At 36.0% G+C, this 13,424-nt stretch overlaps 1 protein-coding gene across 1 annotated transcript in view; it reads right to left on the bottom strand.

Annotated features, from left to right (window-relative positions):
• The window catches only part of MSR1 (macrophage scavenger receptor 1), a 137,911-nt gene that overhangs the window by 20,470 nt on the left and 104,017 nt on the right, over nucleotides 1-13,424 (bottom strand). The window lies entirely within an intron of this gene.

Genomic DNA, 13,424 nt, shown 5'->3' with positions numbered 1-13,424 from the left:
AACAACAACAACAACAATCACATGGTAAAATTTGCTGTAAATAATTTAAAAACTGCTTGCAACAATACACTGATAGGAAACTGGTAGAAATTTACATTGAGCTTACAAAAGGATGTGGGGGAAAATGGATATATTTCCTGATATCAAATGAATCTTGGTTAAAAATCAGAGGCCACTTAATTGTGTTCATGCAGAATCCATACAAAGACCAAGAGTCACTTGAACAATTCAAGGAAATCAAAGTTTCATTTCATCTTATTTAACCCTGTTCTGTTTGCTCATTTTTTACTTATCATAACTTTCCACTGGTTTTCTGTCGTTTTAAGCCTTTATACAGGAGAAAATGGTCCAATTCTTCTCCTATGAAGGTGGTGAATTTGAACTACTGACCGTTAATTTAGCTGTCAGACAAGGGACTCATTAGGCCATTATATTCCATTTTTATCCTGAGCATATAATCTGAGAAAAATGCAAATGGAGAAGAATGTAGCATGACGATTGGATGAAAAGTTATGTACAGCTTACAATATGCAGCTGTTATAATCTCACTTGCTAAAAGCAAAGAGGACTTGAAGCACTTGTTTTTGAAAATAAAAGCCTACACCTTGCAATAAGAATTACACGTCAACATATAGAAAACACAAATCCTCACAATTAAACCTATAGGCAATATCATGATCAATGAAGAAAAGACTGACATTTTCAAAGATTCCATTTTAATTGAATTCTCTACCAACACCCATGGAAGCAGCAGTGAATAAATCAAATAAAATGTTGCACTTGATAAATCAGCTGTTAAGGGCTCCTTTAAAGTACTAAATAACAAGGATGCATATTTAAGACTTCAAGTGTGCCTAACTAATGCAATGGCATTTTCAGTTGTATTATATACATGTGGAATCACTTGTTATGCATCAGAGAACTGGACAATAACCAGGGAGGATAGAAGGAGAATTGATGCTTTTGAGCTTTGGTGTTGGAGAAGAGTGCTGAGTGTACCATGGACTGCTAAGAAAACAAACAGATTCATCCTAGAGAGGGTTAAACCAGTATGCTCCTTGGAGGCAAGGATTCTGAGACTTCATCTGACATACTTTGGTTGTGTTTTAAGCAGGGACTGGTCCTTGGAGAGGACATCATGCTTGGGAGGGTGGAGGGCAAGCGCAGGAGGGGAAGGCCCTCTGGAAGGTTGATTGATTCGATGACTGGAGCAATAAGAATGAGTGTGTCGGAGACAGTGCGATTGGCACAGGACATAGCAGAGTTTAGAGCTGTTTTACATAGGGTCGCTATGAGTCACAAGCAGCTCTATGGCACATAGCAACCACATAATGAAGAAGAATTTATGGTTTTGAATTATGATGTTAGTGAAGAATATTAAATAGACTATGGACTATCAAAAGAGCAAATGAACCGGTCTTGGAAGAAATAGTCAGAAACAAGGACAGGGTGAGATTCCATCTCATATATTTTGGACATCTAAGGAGGTACTGATTGTTAAGATAATGACATCACACTTCATATATAGAGAGTTAGGGAATAAAAGGAAGATCCTCAATGTGCTCTATGGGAAGCCAATACTAAATATTTGTAATAAACCTATTTAACGTACAAGCTGTAGTTCACCCTGAGGCAGTAAGGCAATCCTTAAAGGTTTACAGGATACTTGCATTGTATTTGCTGACCCCTTTCTCCTGGGTCAAGCAGAAGGTTTTCAATGGAAAGAGCTTGGCTTTATTTGCATTGAAATATCTTTGTGATTTACTTCCTGATAATTTTCAAAAAGGACACTGGGAAGCTGGAATCTGGGCCCTTCGGTGGATGAAACTGCTGGCCCCTTGTCTTTATTCTCTGTTTTATCTCATTTCTGTTTGTCTGGCTCATTATTAATAATTTTAAAAATCCCCTCAGTCTGCAACAGTGCTGGAGTAACACAATGACTTAGAGCAATGACATAACAAAGACTGTGAGGCTAGCTCAGAACCAGTGTTTAAAAGTTCATATGGACACTATGAGTCAGAACCAACCCAAGTATAGCTACTAATCACAATTAAAAGTGCAAGGATGAAGTCATGTGTTTATCTCCATCCGTTTATCCTTGCAATATTGAAAAGTCCCCGTAGAAAATGGGCTACAGAAAGATAAATCAGTATTTATATAAAAAACAAGCAAAGAACAATTGGCTAAAATGAATAAAGTTGCTATGCATTGTCAAGTAGGAACCAATTCGTAGCTGACCCTCCAAAAGGTTCTCAGAGATAGTAAATCACACAGGAAGAGAATTTCTGACTTTCTCCTGCAGAGCAGCTGGTGGACTGAAACTGTCTGCCTCTAGGTTGGCAGCACAACTCCTTACCGCTAGGCCAACAGAACACCGAGAAATGAATAAAGGATGGAATTTGTGCTTAGAATTTCCTTTTGCTTTTAGTTTACAGTGTCAGCCATATGACTCTAGAGAAGATATCTTTTCCAGGTCCATCTTTACTTCTAGGATCAACATTTACATTCAGATATACTTGGAACAAATGCCCAGAGGTGCCTCTGTTGTCTGTTATCGCTCATCCATCCTCATTAGCTACAGTGAAATAACTGACACAACTCATTGTTATACAGCATTGAGTGGTAATTGACTCACAGCTCACCCTCCTGTGGGTTTTCAGAAGCTGTAAATCACATGAGATTTCCCATCTTTCTACTTTGTAGCTGCTGGTGGTCTTGAACCCCCAGAAAGATGTCATCTTTGAGTAAACAGTGCAATTCCCTTTGAGTCACTCCACCAGAGTGCCATGGATCTGCTTAGGAAGAGAGGAGTGACTGGCTCTTATTCCCTGCCCGAATAATGACGAGCACCAGTTACTACCCAAACCTTCTCTAAGTCAACTTTTTTTTTTCTGCTCAGGAGAAACAAAGAACATTCCACTTTATGCAAATGGAAGAATCTATTTGAAAAGGTATGCTTTAAGCTTTATTCCTATAAATCATTTTTCTTGCAGCTGCAAAAAGAATTGTTCTTAAGAGCTCCCAAGGATTATCTCTGGTAAACTAGGTTTACCACTTTAAAATGAAAGAGAGGGAAAAAAATGAAGACATTATATAGAGAAACTGTTATTATTTCTGCAGCAAGGAAATTAGGCAAAAGGAATAAATTCAAATTTTTTTTTAATTTTGGTGAACATGTGGAATATATTATTGATCTGATTCTTCTTAGCTTTATTAAGGAATAACTAGAATTTTAATGCATCTCCTCCCACCCTTCTATTCACATTCCTCCTTCCTTTCCTGTCTCTATGCTGCATTCAAATTGCCTTTTCATTTCTTTTCCTCCTGAGTGAAACCTTAGTGGAGGAGTAGAAGAATAAGGAGGAGTTTAAACAGTTTTACATAAAAATGGTTGTCTGCTCTGTCTAATCCAAAAATCAGTTTAAAATGTAATCCAAAATCAGTTTAAAATGTAAGCCTGTTTCTTAGAATACAATGCACAATGAAGCAGATCATGAACTTTATTTCTACATTCCCCCCCCCCGCCCCTTCTCAGAACAAATAACCTTGGTTTGATTATTTCCTTCTCTCAGCTTATTTTGCTGTATGATTTTAAAGTTCTCATAATCTTTCTCCAATTGTCTGATACTGAACCGTAGGCAAGAGACCTGAAACAAGAGCTGGGTCAGTGGTGAGTGCAGTGGAAGATGAGTAGTTTCCACATCACACTGTATGTTCCTGCATACATGGTTCTATACAAAAGAAAATGTATTCAGCTCATGATTCTTAAGATCCTTGGAGCATCACTCCACAAAATAAATAATGCTGATCTGACCCATGTGCCTTTCCCAAAGAAAGAGAAATAAATGTCTAATTATACGGTTTGTATTGTTGCTAATAGTGATAAACACTTGCAATTGGGCAATGTTGTATCGGGTATTTCTAATACTCTAGTTTCTTTAAAATTCAATATAAATATACTAGGTTGGTATTATTATTTCTTTTTTATTGAAAGAGAAATTGAAACTCTGAGATAAAGAAAGCTAAAACTTAAAGTCATCTTATACAACCCAAGGTCTTTCCTATTCACTTCACTAGGCACTGGAATGTCTGGGTGGTAATAAGCAGTTAAGCACTCAATTACTGCTTTAAATATGGGTGGTTCAAACACATATAAAGGTGACATCATTTGATTGCATTTTCATTAGAATTACAATTCCGTATAATGTATACAATAACCAGTTACCATAAATAAAGTCTTAGCAGAAAAATAGTAAAGCTTAAAATAGTTCCATTATGGCTGAAGGAGTGTACAAACTACATAGCACTAAATCTCCTGCAGGTGGGAGTTTTGACTGAGTAGTCAACACATCTTAGTTAAGGCACCTTGCTTAAAAGTGTTATCTGACAATTTAAATGCTGATGTCAATGGCCACTACTGAATGGGATCCCATTGTTTGGTTTTTGCTTGAGTATAAATGCTCAAGGATTTTGATTGTTATGCAAAGTGTATGCTCCTTGAGTCCTGAAGTGAGTAATTTTTAACTTGATTTGAAGCCCTAAAAAATATTCATTTAAAGAAGTAGTCAGTTACCTTAAGAAAACTTATTTAGATTTGCATAGTCAAATGAGAAGGAGTTCTGGTGGCTTAATGGGTAGAGAATTGTACTAAAGGCTACCAAAGGTGGCACTTCTCTGGCAGTTCAAATTCACCAATAGATTTAGGGGTGAAAGATGTGCAATCTCCTCCTGAGAGATTTATAGCCTCTGGAAACCCAACGGAGGAGCAGCTCTGAGTCTATTCTTCTACTCCATGACAATGAGAGTGAGTTAGCCAAATGAATGAGCCACAGAAGATCAAACTCATCATTTACTTAAAGAGAAATTATTTTCTTGCCAGTATCTTAGAATATTTATTTTCTTACTTATCAATATTAGTCCACAGATTCCTAAAGAGGTAAGCAGCAATGAATATAAGCTTTAGGAAAAAGAATGTTTTACCTTAGTGATTGCACTTAAAGGTAAGGTAATCTTAAAATTACATCTGAGACTTGGACAATGACTAAGAATGACAGGAAAATAATCGATGCCTTGAACTGTGGTATTAGAGAAGAGTATTGAACATCCATCCCATGGATGGTCAAGAGAACTAATAGGTATACCTTGGAGATGGTGCAGCCGGAGTGCACTTTGAAGGCAGGAATGATGAGGCTACACCTTACATACTTTGGACACGTTGCTAGGAGGTACTATTCCTTGGAAAAGGGCATGATGCTAGGAAGAGCAGAGAGTCAGCAAAGAGGAAAACCCTCAATAAAGTGGATTGACATGGCGACTGCTGCAATGGGCTCTTGTGTGTCAGGAAACATGAGGATGGCAGGACAAAACGAAGTCCAGATCTTTTGTTCATAGGGTCGCTATGAGTTGTGCTAAACTTAACAGCACCTAACAACAACAATTTTAAAATAATGGTCTCAAACCGTTTGTGGTCTCACCTATGTTCGGAACTCCAACAGAAATACATCTATGGCAAAAATCCCCTGCTCAGAGAAGAAATAAAGCTGGAACACAACACCTCATATATTTTCATACCTCAGGCTATACTTTCCAAAGTTTATTGGTTTCCCCTAGATTAAAGTACATAAACTACTGTTGTTTCTCTGAATTGGGTTTTTCCTATAATAGATTAAAGGTTTATCTCAAGATGTAAGAGGTTAAAGAAAATAACTTTATAACTGGGCTTGTTTCTTAAACAAATAAAACCACCTGCAGAACTGTCAACTCTAGACAATGTGCAACAAAGGAACTTGTTAAAAGCTAGTTCAGCATATTTTTCTTTATTGGACTTAAGGATTCAATGAGTCCACATTGATCAGATTATCTGAACAATCGGCAATCTCTCTTTGGTCAATAACCAAAAAACACCTCAACCAAATTTATTGCTATAGAGTCAGACCCAGTTCATAACCACCCTCTAGTGAGTTTTCAGAGGCTGTAAATTATTGCACTGGAGGAGACTGCTCATCCGTCTCCACTGGAGAAGCTGTTGGATTAGAACTGCCTGTCTTTGCATCTCCTTACCCATTAGATCACCAGAATTCTCTCATAAGAAACTATAGATGAGAATTATACATCAGTCTACTTTTTTAGGACTGAACTGTTCATTTCATAGATGCTAAGTGTTATCTGAGATGTTGGTGTGTTTTTTTAAATTATCTTTTATTTTATTATTTTTTGTGTGTGTACTGTCAAATTGGATCTGACTAGTGCAGGAGCAGATTACCCCTCCTTTTCCAGCAGAGCATCTGGTGGATTTGAACTGCGTACCTCTGGGATTGCAGTGCATATCTGAGATGTTTAATAAAATTAAATATTTAAAATAAACTGCTTTTAATACTATAGATCTTAATAACCATAGAAATATATTTTATATACATAAAACATTGTGGAGATGATAGTAGTTAGCCTGCTCTTTCTAAAATATGGGTTGATTCATTTGGTCTCTAGTGTTTAAGAGTTGAGGATTTTTTTTTTTTGTCCTGTTTCTAAGAAATTCTAACTCATGAACTTTGAAAACATTTGAGTTTGAGTGGTAAATAATGTGGAAATAGTTTTAGTCCTACACTTTGCTATCAAGGAAAAACAAATATTCTAAAGATGTGGTACAGAGGGGAAGTTTGGAAATGCCAAACATCTATTTGACTGTGGCAAAGTGCAGGCTGCATATTTTCTACTTCCTTTGTTTCTCCTCTTAAAATCTTTTTGACACAGGTTTGATGGAGTGGTATTAACGAATCTGAGATTGTTCAAACATAAGATATAGTTGTAAAATTGACTTCAATAAAACTGATTGCTTGCCCTAGACTCTATTTTACTTTCTTTAGTCATGTGAAGTATGTTAAACTATTTGCTTACCAGGAAAGAAAATGCATCTTTCCTGGATTAGTATTCACTTCTTTGAAACTGTTTTTCTCAGTTGTATGTAATTCTTTTCTGGGTTAACACTTACCTCTTTGAAGATGTTTCTTAGAGTTATATATAATTGAATTAGCATTTGTCTTTTTGAAGATGTTTTTACAGGAACATATAATTGAATTGGCATTTATCTCTTTGAAGACATTTTTCTTAGTCATATGTAAACTATATCACAAATTGGAACTATAACACCTAATTAAAGTATAAAAAACTAATGACCACTCTTAGTTGAGGAAGCAGTTTTTGAGAAGAATTTTTTTTGTCCTTCCAGATCTGCAATAAAGTGCTTTGGATATTGTAATCCATCTGTTTTATTGACAGTTGACTACAGAAAAAACCCCTTGTGTTCAGTAACAGGTTAAGAACTGATCACAAGAGGCTGAACCTTGGTGTCACAACTCTTCCAATCACCACTTCTGGTGATACGTCTAGATTTTTTAATGTAATTGATTAACAGTGTTGGCTGGAGCTTCCCGACTAAAACAAGCCTGGAAGCAGGAGTGGCATCCACTTCTGAAATGGCTTGCCTCCTTCCGGAGTAGGCAACTCTATGTAGGAACAGTGCTCAGGCCGTTCGTTCAAAGGGTCACTATGAGTCGTCTACTACTCGATGGTACCAAACAACAACAACAACAACAACTGATCAACTTTTCTGACCCCTGAAAATTGTCAAACCTAAGATCTCTGTTTAATATATTTTTTAAGGTTGATATGGAAAATTAAATAAGGCAAATTATTTTTCTTAATTGATACTGTGTTCCAAGTCATGATGACATCGTATCTGAGTTTACATGACTACATGACATCGTGTGTGAGTTTACAGTCTTGTGGTAAGTATTAATCATTTGTGTCACTGAGGTACTCCTCAGAACACCACTTTAATTTGTTTTCTTTAGTTGCTGAGCATAAACATGTCTGGCATACAGTAATAATTATATTTTAATCTATAATGAACCATACAAGTAATGTATATATGCACTTAACACATTTAGGAAACTAAAATGGAGAAACGTTGAGCAGTTTGTAAAATAAAAACCTATATGAGATATGCACTATTTTAAATAGAATACACAATAAATTGTAGCATAATATTACTTGACATTCCCTCTTATTCTTACTTCTTTTTTCCATTTAAGGTGTATAGCTTATTCTATTCTTCTAATGGGATGATATGATATATAATCCCATGTTATAGATAAGATTATCTAGAAATGATACTCTTTTATAATTTTGTATGTAATTCCCTACCTATTTTATTAGATTCTTAATATTTACCAAGAATAATAACATGTATGTCATTAGAAAGTTAATTACTATATGTTTAAATTTTTCGGTCAACATACACTTTAGAGAAGGCAAATATTAAGGAGATTTGAACAACAGGGTAGGAAAGATAAAATATCTACATCTGAGTTATCTGTACTTGCAATAAAAAGAATGATGTTAATTGTTGTTATTGTTGTGAAGTATATTTGAGTTGGTTCCAACTCATGGTGACCCTGTAGACAGCAGAAAGAAGCAGTTAGTCCTGCACTATGCTCACAATTTTTCCTTTGCAGGAAGAATTATTATCTTATTGCAATAATATTATTGCAGGCACTGTGTTAGTCCATCTTCTTGAAGGTTCTTTTCTGTTTTTCTGGCCCTCTCTTTACCAAGCATATTGTCCTTCTTCAAGGACTATTCTATCTTAATTACACATCCAGGTCCTTGATGCTAGTATTTATTAAACATCAACATCGATACTCGTTGTTCTACATCCTTATCTGAATCTTGGTGAATTTCTAGTAGTTCTCTGCCACTGTTCTGCCCTAGCCAATTTCCCATTATTTTTATCAAAAATTTAAACATGTGATATTGTTTGATAAACTAAGATTCTCTACTAGTCAGTTGGCCAGGTACGTTGCTTGCAAATTTCATAGCATAGATAATGAAAATGTTCAGTGCTTCATTAATTTCTTTTAACATCTGAGTTGGTATCCTATTAATTCCCAGAACCTTGATTTTCACCAATGCCTTGAACTTTCCCCGTCCTTGTTATTGATTCTTAATCACATTCTTAATCTTCCTAAAGTGGTTGAAAATAGATCAATTATTTTTGGTACAATAAGACTGTTTTTTCTTTCCTTTTTACTTTTGAAGCTTGTTACATCATCTGGTATTTTGCTCACAGAATCTTTTAGTCTTCAAATACAAGGCTTGAGCTTTGTATTCAGTCTTTTAAGTTGGGAGATACTGAGCATATTCTTCTCTTGGTTTTCATAAGGCTGTGTTGTTCTTGTTAAGTGCCATTGAGTCAAGTATGACCCATAACGAACCTATGAATAACGGATCTGAATCCTGTCCTGTTGTGTACCAATCCTGACACATTAGAGCCCATTGCAGGAGCTACTGTGTCAGTCCACTTGGTCAAGGGTCTTCCTCTCCATTGTTGTTGACCCTATGCCTTTTTTAGCATCATGTTCCTGTCCAAGTAATAGCAACACGCCTAAAGTATGTGAGGCAAAGCTTTATCATCTTTTCTTTCAAAGATAATTCTGGCTTCTCCAAGACATGTTTGTTTGTTTAGTAGTCCATGGGATGTTCAATACTCTACTCCAACACCACAACTCAAAAGCATCCATTCTTCTGTCATCCATATTCATTTTCCAAGTCTCAGATGTTTAGCAAGTTACTAGAAAAACCATGGTCTGAATCAGATGCACTTTAGCCCTCAAACTTACATCATTATACCTCGATAATTTGGAAAGGTCCCTAACTGCAGATTTTCCCAGTGCTATATGTCTGCTAGTTTCCTGATTGCTGGCACCAAGATTGTTAATTGTGGATCCAAGTAAGATGAAGTTGTTGACAGCTTCAATTGTTTTCTACATCCGTCATGATGTTGTCTACAGGTCCAGTGGTAAGATTGTTTTCTTGACATTGAGATGCAATCCATATTGAAGGCTGTATTCTTTGATCTTCTGCAATATGATATATATTTACTTATGTTTTATTGACTTTGCAAAGGTATTATACAGTGTGGGTTACAATAAAACATGGATAACACTGAGAAAAATGGGAGTTCCAGAACACTTAACTGTACTTATATTAAACCTATGCATAGGCCAAGAAGCAATGGTTTTAACAGAACAAGAATAACTGTAAAATGTAAAATCAGGAATAGTATGTGCAAAGGTTTGTCCATACCCATTCTTTTTCAGTATCTTTTCAATCTGTTTGTTGAGGAAATAATTTGAGAAGTATGTTGTTGTTACGTGCCGTCGAATTGCTTGTGACTCATAGCGGCCCTATGTACAATAGACCTAAACAATAAATAAATAAATGGACAATAAACCCTGTTCTATCCTGTGCCAATCGCACTGTCTCTGACACACCCATCCCGAGTCAATCCACCTCATAGAGGGTCTTCCCCTCCGGTGCTGTCCCTCCACCCTCCCAAGCATTATGTCCCTCTCCAAGGACTGGTCCCTCCCTACAACATGTCCAAGTATGTCAGACAAAGCCCCAGAATCCTTGCCTCCAAGGAGCAGCCTGGCTAAACCCTCTCCAGGATGAGTCTCTTTGTTTTCTTGGCAGTCCATGGTACATTCAATACTCTTCTCCAGCATGACAGTTCAAAGGCATCAATTCTCCTTCAATCCTCCCTATTCATTGTCAAACTCTCCGATGTAAAACAAGTGATTACAAAGACCATGGCCTGTATTAGTGGCACCTTAGTCTCCAGAGAGACACCATTGCTCTTCAGTATTTTGGAGAGGTCCCTAACAGCAGACTTTCCCATCACAATGCATCTTTTAATTTCCTGGTTACTGGTTCCAAGAGTGTTGACTGTGGAGCCAAGCAGACTAAAGTTGTTAACAATCTTAATCTCTTCACCATCCATCCTGATACTGTCAATTGGTGGACTACATGAAAAAAGAATGTGGCGTCAGGATTGGAGGAAGATTCATCAATAGCCTGCATTACCCAGATGACAACAACCTTGCTTGCAGAAAATGAAGATGATTTGAAGCACTTACTAAAGAAGATCAGTGTCTAGAACCTTCAATATGGGTTTTTATCTCAACATCAAGACAAAAAAGTTCTTACCACTGGACCAACAGGCAACATCATAGATGGAGAAAAGATTCAGATTGTTGATGACTTCATTTTACCTGGATTCACAATCAACACCATAGTAGCAGTAGTCAAGAAATAAAAAAAAAAGATGTGTTGTATTGAGAAAATCTGCTATAAAGACCTTCTTAAAGTGCTAAAAAACAAGGACATCATTTTAAAGCTCAAAGTTATCTGATCCAAGTTGAGTTGTGGTTTTTATGGTTTGTTTTTTTTTGTTTCAGTTGTTTCCTATGCGTCTGAAAGTTAGATAAGGATGACTAAAGAACTGTCACTCAATTGTGGTTTTGATGAAGTACTGAATATTTCATGGATTGCCAAAGAACAAGCATATTTGTCCTGGAGTAAATGAAGCCAAGGTACGTCTTAGAGGCAAGGGTGGTTAAATTTTGTCTTACTAATTTTGAGCATGTTGTGAATAGGAGTCAGTCCTTGGAACAAGCTGTTAGGCTTGGAAAGGTGGTGGGTCAGAGAAAGAGAGGAAGCCCACCAATATGATAAATTAACATAATGACTAAACCAGTGGAATCTGGCAAGACAAAGACAATGAGGATGCTGCAGAAAAGGATAAAGTGTTGACTGTTGTCCGAAGGGTCCCTGTGAGTCCTCGTCTACTCAAGGTCACCTAACAGCAACAATAAACATCTTCCTGATGATATTCTCTGCTTAACAACAAAATCTATGAGATAATAAATGACAAATTTCATTCCATGTCCTCTTTGGAATTTCACTATGCCAATTCCCTATGCACTATTGCAACTCTTTTAAGATTATTTTCAGCAAATACCACCATAATTTAAGCATAATTTTAGTCAATAAATTAGTAAAATTATAAGTAATTCCTATGTCTTGCATGCTGTTTATATTTTGCTTTAGGACTATGTTGACAAAATACCTTTAAGTAGTAGGTTTTAAGTAGGTGTGGAGTGACATAATGAAAAGAATTCAGTGTGTGCTATAGCATTTGAGTTAGTCCCTCTTGTGTTATTTTTCTCACAAAATTATATTACCATATAATAAAACCACAAAAGAAGGTAACAAGGGGGCAGACAAATAATTAAGAAAGGAGACTAGATCTTTCTCTCACTGTTATAATTCCCTTTTTACTAATTGGATAAAATACTATTACCTTCCAAAGCATATATTCTGTATTTTATTATATATAAATCCACTAGCTCCTCCACTAGAGAAGGATGGGCAATCTCCTCCCCAGTGATTAACTGCCTCTGAAAACCTGCTAGAGGAATAACAATGGGTCAGTTTCAACTTGACAGCCAGCACACTACAGCAATACTACCTTTGTCTAATATCTTTATTATTAAGAATCTAAGACTTCAATCACATATACAACATATGAATGCAAATTTACATAAAAAATGAATATCACAGCTATACATTCAAATACATTATCTTCTAAAAAGTTTCACCTTACTTTAATATATTCTTAAACATGTTATTAAGAGTCATGTAGGTGAAAATAAATATACATGTAGTAAAAGAATTGTTCAATGTTTAACTCACTTCATAAAGAAGAGAGCACCATTTCTCTTCCTTATTTTTTAACATACTCTTTAAGGATGATAATTTAGAAAGTAATGAAATATGATATAATTTTTCTTTTATTTCATAACTTTTCCTGGTCTGTTGAGTATACTACAGGTGCTTTGTCAGGGACAGAGCGCCTGGACAGTGGAAATTATCAATACAATTAGTTGAAAAGTTGTTATGTATCATTGCAGCAGAACTTACTCATAGCTGACTATCTAATGGTTTTTTTACTGATAGTAAATCACACATAAGTTTATTACCTATCTATCATTTTTCCATGGAGCAGCTGATGGATTAAAACCATGTGCCTTTGAGTTGCTTGCACAATTCTTTACCACGAAATACCAGAGTTTTCTTGTTGAAAATTTAGTGGTTTGATTTCACCCAGAGGTGACTTACAAGAAAAGCCTGATAATCTACTGCCAAAGAAATCGGAAATTGGAAATCCTACAAAGCACAGTTCTCCTCTTACAGGCATGGAGTCATCATGAATAGGAATTTGACTGACAACTAGAGAAACCAGGCATGGCATACATGGTGTATCTCATGCCTTTAAACATCAGGCACCTTTCTCTCTAATCCAGAAAAGAATTGTAGAAGTGAGCACTTGACACTGTTCAGTGCCCAACAGACACAGAAATGATCATGTCAAATTGTTTCTAAAATTCTCAGTGTTTCTTAAACTTCTCCTTATTTCTCTTCATTTGTTTTTCTAATCACTCTATTACTGTTCTGCAACTAACCAATTGAGTCCAAATGAAATTTGAACACTTTAAATTGTCATTTGTATTTATTTTCTATAT

Source organism: Elephantulus edwardii, unplaced genomic scaffold, assembly GCF_000299155.1.
Source record: "Elephantulus edwardii isolate Elephantulus edwardi_28Jun2011 unplaced genomic scaffold, EleEdw1.0 scaffold00128, whole genome shotgun sequence".
NCBI classification, from domain to species: domain Eukaryota; kingdom Metazoa; phylum Chordata; class Mammalia; order Macroscelidea; family Macroscelididae; genus Elephantulus; species Elephantulus edwardii.
This window is presented reverse-complemented; position numbering and strand designations above follow the sequence as displayed.